The following is an 11,013-nucleotide window of genomic DNA, read 5'->3' on the forward strand; positions in this document are numbered from 1 at the left end:
CGCCAGTTGGGGCACGGCTCTCCCAGCCCGGCTCAGCTCCCTCCCCACCAGACACGGCACCAGTCATCCCAACCCCCTCCCCCAGGCACCGTGCAGCTCTCCCCACCCGACCCCAGTCAGGCCCGACTCCACCCATTGGTGGAGGGACCCTGCTTCCAGCTCCCAGGGAAGCAAAGGTGAAAGCCGCAGTTTTAAACTTGGCACCAAAAATGGGTCCCAAGTTTAAAACTGCAGCTTTCACTTGCCTGCTGATGAAAATCCTAGGGCCCCAAATTGGTAGGGGCCCCTGGGCTCGTGCCCAGCTTGCCTGTTCATTAATCTGCCTATGCCTGCTGTGCCCTCAGGAAGGCTAGTATGCAGACATGCAGAGCACATGCCTGGGCCCAAGAGACATTGCTTGTTAAAAGATTCTGACTGCCTGTGCACACATACCAAGAATAAGATTCACATGAACAGAACATCTTGGAAGACTCAGACTTACTTTATTCAAGTAATCATTCTTTCAAGAAAGAATTTAGCACAGGTATATCAGTTTTTCCAGAAAGATACCTCTGGCTAGTCTCTCTCATGACTGAACATCTGAAAACTGTGGATCCTGGTGCTAGAACCCTGGGGACACCTCTTTTGCTATTGCAGCTGGAGCATGCTACAGATTCCCTGAATACCATGGATCCAGTTTCTTCATGGACCACATCTGGCCCATGGGCCATAGGTTGCTAACTCTTGCTGTATGGTATTGGTGTTCTGAATCAGAGTTGTAAGCAAGCTGTTCAATGTCCTTGCATCTCCTGGCATCCTACACATCTGGGAAGCCTTCACAAGGGGAATCAAGGTTTGTTCAACAAAGTACTCAGCAACAGTGTGGAAGAAGTTATCTCTGCCTCACTGGAAGAACATGAGCAACAGCATATTTTCATCAAGTGCATTTAACAAACTTTACGAAGTAGGCCTCCATTCTGGTGCAGATTTATCCTTTGGTAAAAAGGTACTCTCGAGATCGGTGTCCAGATAATGTCCTAAATGAAAAAGCTTTTACTTTCCATAGGGGAATACAACATATTTTTGTCATCTTGTTTTACTGTAATAATAAATCTACTTTATCCTTTTCCTCCCTACTTCAGTGTTTCACTGCCCGCCTCTTCCCACTTCTGAAGAACCAGGGAAGAAACTTCTAAGCAGAAAGTATCTTTTTTCTTTTAACCAGGGAGTCCTATCTGTTAACAGTTTGACCCTCATTCTACCTATTTGCTAATTGCCCACAATAACCTTAGAACTCCCTCTCAAAGGAGTTGTTATACCATACACAGCAGCAGAGCTAGGATTTACTGCATGAAGTTCAAATAAGTGGATGCTGGAGTGTTTCTTAGCTTTAGAAACACTTGTGTGATTGGTAGTGAGGTCTCCAAAGACACCGGCCTGCCTTGCAGGCAAATACCATAGCAAAATGCCATAGCTTATTTATGCTCCAATCAGGGAGAAGCTATTAACAAAATGGAAAGTTATGGTAAGAAATTCTCCTAACACTAATGACCTTTACTTTGTTTTTATTCTGTGATTATGCCACATCCTTTAGGTTTCCATAGTTTGAATATAGGCAGAAGGAAAGCTGGTCCAGATGATCACCTAAGATAGGGGCGCTTGTCTCCTTCAAAGGCATGTCAATAAATAGATTTTAAAAAACCCCTCTTTTTGTTAAAAGGCAAAAAACCCGTAAGTTTTCTGCCTGAACTGAACATCCCCTTTAGTTAAGCCTTATCCTCTATATAGTAATTGCACACTGGGAAATGTCTTCCTGTGCACAGACTGCAACACTAGTCACAGCCGGCACCATTCATTTTATACTGAACTTTTATAAAATTAGAGGATAGTCAGTCATGTCTTCTCTGTCAACCACAAATGTATGGCCCAAAAAGGATTATATATATATATTGCCTGAGAGCTGAAATACTAAACTGTCCATCTCACAGCTATTGTTCATTCATTTCCTTTACAGAGTACTCTTCATATAACTAGTCCCCTGAAACGGGTACTATAAGCTACCAGCTATTCATCTGCAACAAGGTTGCTGTGCTCCAGAATCCTGCTGATTTCACACCCTGTGCTACCACAGTCTGCCTTAGCTGAGAACATTTCATCCAAGGATGACGCTCTCAAGTGGCTGGGTAACTTTAACTGATAACTCCACGAATGGTCATGAATGTTTAAAAAAGGAGTAAGATGTGTTTTCTGGGTTGTCATCCTGGCCAGTATCAGGAAGAAATTCTCTAACCCTAATAAATTGCATGGATTTCAAATTATTTTATAGGTTTTACAAATTCTTCTGCATTTCCTCATTGGGTTAACTCCTCTACTTGCTAGACTACTATTAGGATCCAAGATGGCATAAGAGAGTCATACGTTTCTCTAAACATCATTATACACTTATTACAACAGCATGTTTAAAACAACAGACACATTTTTAATCTTCGTCTTGTTTGCAAAATGCCATAAACTCTCTTAATAATAGATACCTGAATAGAAAATCTAAAAATAGTTAAGTCACAACCCGTAAAATTCCAGCATTTCAAGTTAAAAATTGGAGAACTTTGCTTTAGCTGAGATAATGTATCAGCATCCACTGGGGCACTCCCTGGCCCAAAGGTGGAAGTGGGTCCTGGAGTGCCCTCCTAGAGACAAGCAGGCATATGATTACAAGCACTCATTTACCTAATTTACATGGGTCACTTATAGTATACATCAGGCAGGTGTACAAAGATTCAGCTCAGCTGAACGTGGTTTCAATTAACTGAATATTTGTAGGACCTAGGTATGCTCCAAACATGCTTTACACTCACTCATAGTGACTCAATGGTGAAATCTTTCTGGTTTCATTCCTAAATTCATAGTTCAGTTCTCTAAAGTGTTTTAATATCTTTATTAGTGTGTCCCATATCATAGGTGTTGGTGCTCACAGAAAACGTATACCAATTTTCATTTCTGGTGGGGCTTTTTTTTTTTTTTTGGAAGGATCTCTACTCTCAACTTCAATTGGCTGTATAAGGAATGAACTCAGTTGAAAAACATTTCCATGCTATTGCTGCTAGAGACCCATCACAGAGCACAAGATTCTCTCAGTAACTTTATGAAATTGGTGTTCTCAGATGGGACAGAACAGTTGTCACTCCTTAAGGCCCTTGGACTACACTTATAGTAATAGTTTACAGGACAGCACCTTTTCTGCCCATAGTTTAAATCTTTCTGATTAAGGGTACAGAAGCTTGGCACTCTGCAACCTCAGAAGCAGGATTGAGGGCTTGGGATGTATTCTAAGAGCTTATCTATTTCTACTGCAGTAGTACCTACAGGAGTATATAAATGTGGGCCACATTGTCCTAGACATTGTATATACATTTTGTTAATGAAATAACAAATGCTAGGACAATCTGGCTGCAGATGCTGTTCCTGAATGGCAAATAAACTATGGGTTAGATTCACAATGAGAACTGAAATGTTCATTCAGATGTTTTCACTGGAGAAAACTTAGGCAGCATATATTTCCTAACTAATGTCACCTGCAAAATTGTTCAGGTTCCTTATGAAACAGCATTTTCTCTTCTTTAAGAAACTTGAGGGGGAATAGCATGTGAATTTGGGAGAGCTTGTGGGGAAGAGAAATTGAAGATGTTTAGGGTTTTTTGTATTTCTTTATGAATGCACTGAGGCCAGCAGCCATGTTCTAGTTGAGTTGGGCTTCTCTGAAAGCTGAATCTCAAGAGCTTCCCCCTACTAAGGACCAGTTACTGTAGGAGACTGAGGACAGTGATAGTGAGATGATATTTCAGGCCACCAGAGTCAATCCAAGGCAGAGCTCTGAGCATCAGAACTGGGATTTTAAAACAGGCCTTGTATTCAATGAGGAGCCAGAGCAGAGATGTGATGATTTCACAGCAACTAGTATTAGCAGATGAACTACCAGATGCAATGTTTTCAAGGCATGTCGTATTATTCCAAATCAACCCTAGAAGTCATAAAATACATGATGGCCATATCTGTGTCTGCAATAATTCAATCTGTTGGCTTGTCATTGATAAACTAAGAGGCTTCTGTAACTGCGGCTATTTTGGTATTCATTAGCAATGAGGAGACCAATGTGACCCAGAGGCTGTGAACTGACAATGTGCCAGGTAGATAACATTGACTTACTGAGAATGGATTAAATAAGTGTAAATGTTTCCCTCTTCTTATTTATGTTGCTTTAGTTTGCCTGGGTTCAGCTTTAGCTGTAGCGCTTTATCCAAGTGCTGATTTTTTTTTGCCTTTATCAGACAAAAGCAGTTCTTATCAATGCAGAATGCAGTTCCATCTCCATACTACTGATACTTCAGCCTTTTTTTCACCAACTCCCCTGACTATACAAATAGCAAATAAGATGGGGCAGGGATTCTCGCCCTTCTCCACATTATGGACTATGTTTTAATAGTGATTCATAGACCATCTACTTTCCTCTTCTTGATTGCACATACTGTTCTAAGACAGAGGACTTGACATTTAAGATGTTTTTGAGGGTTTGCAGCCAACTGGGCATTCAATTTTGTTACTCAATGCCATCAGGATTCGTTAAATGACATAGATCAGACAATGTCTGCTCTCAGATGGATTGGGGCATCTGTATCACTGAGATGCACGTTGACAAGTTGAAAACTACCAGATCATAAACTGCTGCATCTACAGAGCAAAGCTATATTGGGTTTTACTTGTCTAAGTTTACTGTCAGAGGTTTCAAGTTACATGGCACTCTTCCAGAACAAACATCTACAACTACGGCCCAGGTGCTTCTGAGCCAAAGACACACTTCTTATTGTCCATGAGAAACCATATCAATATGTTAGTCCCACCATAAATCAGAACCCTGAACTAGCTCAATATTCTACTGAAGGGGGAAAATTAGAGCTGCCCTAAAGACTTGCTTTATTAAATCATGTCACAGTCCTAGTACCGCTCCTCCTGTTGATGCTTACTGTGTTGCTGGGTTTGAACTCCAATGCACCTGACCTGTGTATTTCTAATTGTCTTGGGTCTTAGGTTCCAACCTCCCTAGCACTCAGTGCAGACTCTGTCTGCCTTCTCTTTGTGGAAGTTGGACCTTGCAGTCTATATGCCTTTTAGAACTCAGGCCACTGTTTGACTCCCTTCTCCCTGTCTCCTAAGATACCCCCATATCTTAAAACACCCTTTCTTAGAACTCCAACTTTGTGGGCAATTTGCACTTACAGGTCAAGTCACGCATGACAGCGCATGTAGATGAATATTCACATTCTCTGGTATAACCTACCAAGTAACTATACTTATCTAAGTTACACCAGGTTCAGAAACAGACAGATGTGCAGCCCTCTCAGCTAGCAGGCACAATTACAGTACCTCCCCACTAGGTGTTGGGGGACCGGTTAATAGCCTGTTTATCTTTTGCAAACCAATCTCCAAGGATAGAAGTGCACAGACAAACCAAACCAGTGTAACATGCACCAGTATAGTTTTACCCCTGATTCTTTCAGGGGAATTCTCCATTGGATTGGGCAAAAATGCCTTGGTTTAGGGCTTTGTGTTGTCCATCCTCTACTTTTGTGCGCTGGAATAATGCTGATTACACTGTTGTTAACCGTTTCTGTCCACACCCAGTGAAAAGCACCCAGACTTATGGCTTCAAGGATGGGGAGGTTTGGTCTAAGTAAGTAAACAGAGGTATTACACAGCTACAGTCAAAATAACAAATGCTCATGTTGCTGCCTCTGTTTCCTCATTACTCTGGAGCATTTTTTATCCTTAAATCACTATCTCCTCCAGAATATGGAATCTCTCTCTATTTTGCAGCCAGTTTCCTTTGCTCTGCTTACAATCTCTGGTGAGAAGCCCTCTCTTTTGTAACTTTTAGCCCCCTTTTTCAGGTGATCAAAATCTGTCACCAGGTATTGTATTAATTGATTACCTCCTTGTAGAAAAAAAGTGGTTTTTGTTAGGGGGGGTGGAAGGGGGAGGAGGGCTTCTATGTAAATAGAGGCTCATTAAAGGTTTAACCACTCTTTTTGGCTCACTGTATGTCACCATCCCTACAAATTTCAGTTCAAGGTAGAGGCAAAAGACTGAAGAGAGGAAATAAATGTTCTAGAAGGTGTTTGCAGTATGGCAGATACAAAGACAGAACATACACTCAGACAATTTATCACTTGTACACAGATTTCTCAGTGACATTGCCTTTCTCAAATAAAAGTTTGAAAGGACCAGTGCTCCTTTCACATTTTGATAGTTTGGTCAAATTTCTATATCACTTTTCCAACCCACTGTAATATATCATTCCTAATGCTTCACTTGGATCTCCAAATAAAGCTATTCTTCTTCTTCTTCTTGAACTGATTCTGAAGAGATTAAGTTAAATTTTTAACATTGATAAATCCAGTAATAAACACAGCAAATATCTAACATTACTCCCATCACCGTAGAGATGCCTTTCATCAATGCCTCTCAAAAGATATTAATTTATTGGACAAGTACTCTGCCATCTGTAGGAAAATGCCTTCTGTTGTACAATGGTGATTTAAGATAACTGGATTTGTGCAGTCTTCTGAAATTAGATAACTGTTACTGGATGGACATAATGAAAATGTGTCTGTTTAGTGTATAAATATCTTTTAACTAAGTGAAAACAAGTCATGTTTCTTTTGTATCATATCCTTATCTCAATCCCTTTTTCTCCCCGTTTCCTTAAAGAATATCCATGATCCAAAAAAATACTTGTAAAATTTATTTTCCTTTCAGCTAATTCATTATTTACTTAGAATTACCTCCCTTTGGTCAGCATTTAATCTGTTGGTTCAGTAGCACATACCTTATTTGAAAGTATCTAAAATTAAGTGAAATAAATTGCAGAGGTCCCTCTTTTTTCAAATCATGAAAAGATTTATTTTTTTCTTCTAAGAACACCCAGTACATGGAACCAGTGCATCATTCATCACATCTGAAAACCTCTCTTTCTTTATAGCTGCAAAATGGGATTTTTCCCAAGTGATAATTAGTTGGGTGTCAGACACAAAGCCCTGATAGGGTTCCCACTAACTGGATGCTTGTTGGACATCTATGTTGGGTCTTGCACAAAGGAACCACATGCTGTGTGGTTTTGATTGACCTAAATGCTCAGTGCTGCACAGTTTTCTCCTTTGGCCTTTCTGGCACATATCCTGGGTATTCTCTCTCTCCGTTACTGCTACCCTTACATTGAAATGGGACTTCACACCCATGCTCTCCCAGCACCTAGTACCGATGCTGACACTCCAAACTTCTCAGGATACTAATCATCTGGATGCTCTGGGTTTACAGTTCAGCCTTAGAAATACATACTAACTGAAACCTTCCAAACTGTATAATTGCAGTTTACTTAGCACAAAAAATATATGGATCCAGACAGAATACAGAGATATAGCCATGTTTCCCTGCCTCAGTTTCCTCACCATTCTAGAGCATTCTTTGAGGGTAGGTCACTATCTTCAAAGGGGTACAGGATCCAGTAACTATGGATTTCCACCAAGTCAGCTGTCTTCAGCAATGCCAGGTCTTACAGGTTAATAAAACTCCTGCTATGAAAACATATCTCCTAACCTGCCTTTGTACCAGCGGCTTCCTGTTTCTCCCCAAAGCCCCAAGGTTTTGTCCGTGTCCATAGAGGAAATGCTTCATTGGTACAGGAACTTTGATCTGCTATTCTGGCTATGTATTCTTACCATGGCTACAGCTGTATACAAAGCTATGTTTAGTAACTGTTATAGTAAAATCACCCCCAATGGCTGCATCCCCATGTGCGTGGCTGTTTGGTTATCCGCGGACCATTAGCAGTGGTGCACCTTTTGCTGTGCTAGTTGTGGCCAGGGAATGCCTGTGCCACATAGCAAGTTACCCCGGGTGGGGTAGGGGAGGCTGGGGCCAGCACTGGGCTGCCCCCACCAACCTTTCCTGAAGTCCTGGGGGTCTCCCAGGGCTGCAGCAGCAGTGATCCTTTTGTATGAAGCATGGCTCTGGCCAGCCAAGCTCCGGTTTTCAGCGCTGCACGCTGCCTCCACATGCAGTGCTTTACTTTTATTTCCACTGGTTTTTTTTACCCCTGGATATCTAGGGATCAAAGTTCCCCTTCCACCCCTGTGCTGCTCCCTTGTAGTGCAGAGAACATCTGAAAGTGCAGTATGTGGTGCCACAGACGTGTATGCAGCACCACATACTGCATCGCCGCACTCCTCTGGATGCGACCAATGAGTGAAACAAGCTATCTCAGCAAAACCAGGGCTTGTGGCAACACACTTGCATCAGGCAGGGATCACATCCCTTCAGACTCCTGCCTGGTGTAGCAATGCTGGCAGAAGTGCGTAGCATAGATCAGGTCAATATTTCTCTTGAGAGTCCTTTGTAAATTTCTGCTTTGTCACATTGGTCTCTTTTTTTCTGCTTGGAGATTTTCCACTATTTAATTGTGCTCCCTCCCTGTCAAAAAGTCGGATGAAGTAGTTCTCCTAGCTCAGTGGTTCTTAACCTTTTTTAGACTCAAGGCACTCCTGGATGGACTCGAGGCACTCTTTGGAAAATATCAGCTCCTAGTTTTTATTTATTTTTTGTCTACAGAAAATTCTTAGAGCAGTTCTTCTGTTGCAAAGAATTCTGAAAGACCCCAGCAGCACAGAATATTCTTAATGCTATGGATTCCTATTTGAATGCCTCTCTGAGTTTAGCTTGTGAACCATGTTTGCCCACCTAATGATGCTAACATTAGGTGTGGCACCCCTTTGGCACCCTCAAAAGGATCTGAAAGCACCCCAGTGCACCATGGCACCCTGGTTGAGAATCACTGTCCTAGCTTCTCTTGTTCTGCTGTCCCCAGAAGTTTCTACTTTTCTTCTTGGCCTGACAGATGCACAAATCTGCACCTGGCAAGTCACGATGGACCACTAAAAAATAAGACATTTCAGGACAATGTCATAACACTAACCGGGGGGTCATAAGCAGATTTCCTCATGTCTTCCTGAGTGGATGCTTTAATTAAGCATGTACTGTGAATACATTAAAATTCAGATAAACTGATGTGAATCTCATAACATTTTTACTTCATTCACGTTTTTTTAATTAATGCTTGTTGGCAACAACACCTATGGGCACCAAGGAGAAATCCAAACCCCCGGAGTTGACTAATATTAAGATTTCCCTTGTAAATTCTGTTAATTTTTTGGAGGCAAGAGAGTTTTTTTGGTTCTTTTACTGAACAAACTGCATCATTGGCATAGGTGTCAGAGAAGCTTTCAGGCACAGAGTGCTATTCCTGGGTCTCTCTTAATATTGTATTGACTGGACCTAAGTCTAGGAAGGTTTTGGTAGAGGGCTACGCAGGGTGGCACCTTAGAGCAGTGGTTTTCAAACTTTTTAGCCTTGGAAAATGCCAGCTCCTAGTTTTCACTCTTCATGACCACCATAAAATAACAGAGCAGTTGTTCTGCTGCACAGAACTCAGAAAAATGGCAACTAGGGATTTCTATTTGAAATCTCTGGGTTTCTCTTCTGGGAGGCAGGGTAGATTTGCACCTCACAGTCTAACCAATGCAGACAGATGCATGCAGAAAGCATGGGCTTTCCTGGGCTGCAGCTCACATCATCACATGCTTCGGCTCATGGCAGCTTGTGCTATATCCATCTATCTAACTATTTGGGCTTGTCTATAAGGTGTACCCCCACACCCTGCTTTCTTCTTGACTTCAGACCAACACGTCCAGCTGCCTCCCCCTATCCTGTACGTCCAGCCTGCACCCTGACAGAGCTAACATTGCCTTGCCTTGAAGGATCTTGAAACACTTGAAGAATCTTGAACACTTGAAGGATCTTGAAGCACAGCAGGGAGTTGCGGGAGTTGAGAATCCCTGCCTGGGAGACAAAGGGGTTCAGGGAGGCTCCAGCTCCCGCAGGCAGCAGCCTCCTTGTCTCAGGCTAGAAGGTCTCAAGTTGCAGCAAGGGAAGTTTAGGTTAGATATTAGGAAAAACTTTCTGTAGCAGGGCGCTGAAGTGTCCATGTTCCTTTCAGGGAGCTAGCAACCTCTGAAGTTGCTTGCAGGTGGCACAGGGGTGAATGAGAGACTCACCTGAGTGGAGGAGGGTTCAGGCTGGAGCTGCATAGGTCCAGAGCCTGAGCCAAATAGAGTCTGTCCCTGGCAGCAGGGCTGCTGAAGGGACTGGAGTTGATATAAACAACCCTGCAGGCCTAGGAGCTGGTGGCCATTGTTTTATTCTGAACCTACAGAGGGTCCTTGACCCTGGAGGAGGGGCTGCATGTGAGACCAGAGGTCCGGGAGCCTGGAGGAGGGGCTGCGTGCAGGACCAGGGGGGTCTGAAAGCCCAAGGGGCTGAGTGTATAACTAAACAACACCAGAGAGAGAACACCTGCTTGGCTTGGGGCATAGTGTAGAGGAGGAAGGGAGCCACGCAATGAGCCCTTAAGTTGACAGGTGCCAGGCAGAGATGTGGACAGGCCAAGGGGGCCCACTGGCTCGAGGGTTCAGGACAGGGACTGAGGGGCCCGGCCCTGATCGGCACGGGCTCAGGCACACTCAAAGCCCACCGGCAGCTTCCCTTATACAGCGTTCAATAGGAGCAAGGCGCAGTGGGTCGGTAATCCAGGGGAAGGGCTGCAGGACGCCAGAGAGGGGCCGCGCGGCCACCTCACGCCTGCCCCGTGGCCACAGGCTGGCCGCACTGTCACCAGGGGGTGGTGAAGCACTGGCCGGCGCGGGGCCAGAGGCGGCGGCATCTCCATGCCCGGGGTGTTGAAGACGCGGGTGGCCAAAGCCGTGGCCGGGCTGAGGGTGGCGGTCCTGCGCTCCCCGCGCCCGCGCCCGGCCGGGCCCCGCGCTTCCAAAAGGGTCTTTGGCATCTTGGAACGTCGGGGAGGTTCTAAGAGCCCTGAGGGCGGGGCGGGGGCGAGCCCGGCCGGGAGGTCACAGCCCTGCCCCGCCCGCA

This window comes from Alligator sinensis, unplaced genomic scaffold (genome assembly GCF_000455745.1).
Source record: "Alligator sinensis unplaced genomic scaffold, ASM45574v1 scaffold198_1, whole genome shotgun sequence".
Lineage (NCBI taxonomy): Eukaryota > Metazoa > Chordata > Crocodylia > Alligatoridae > Alligator > Alligator sinensis.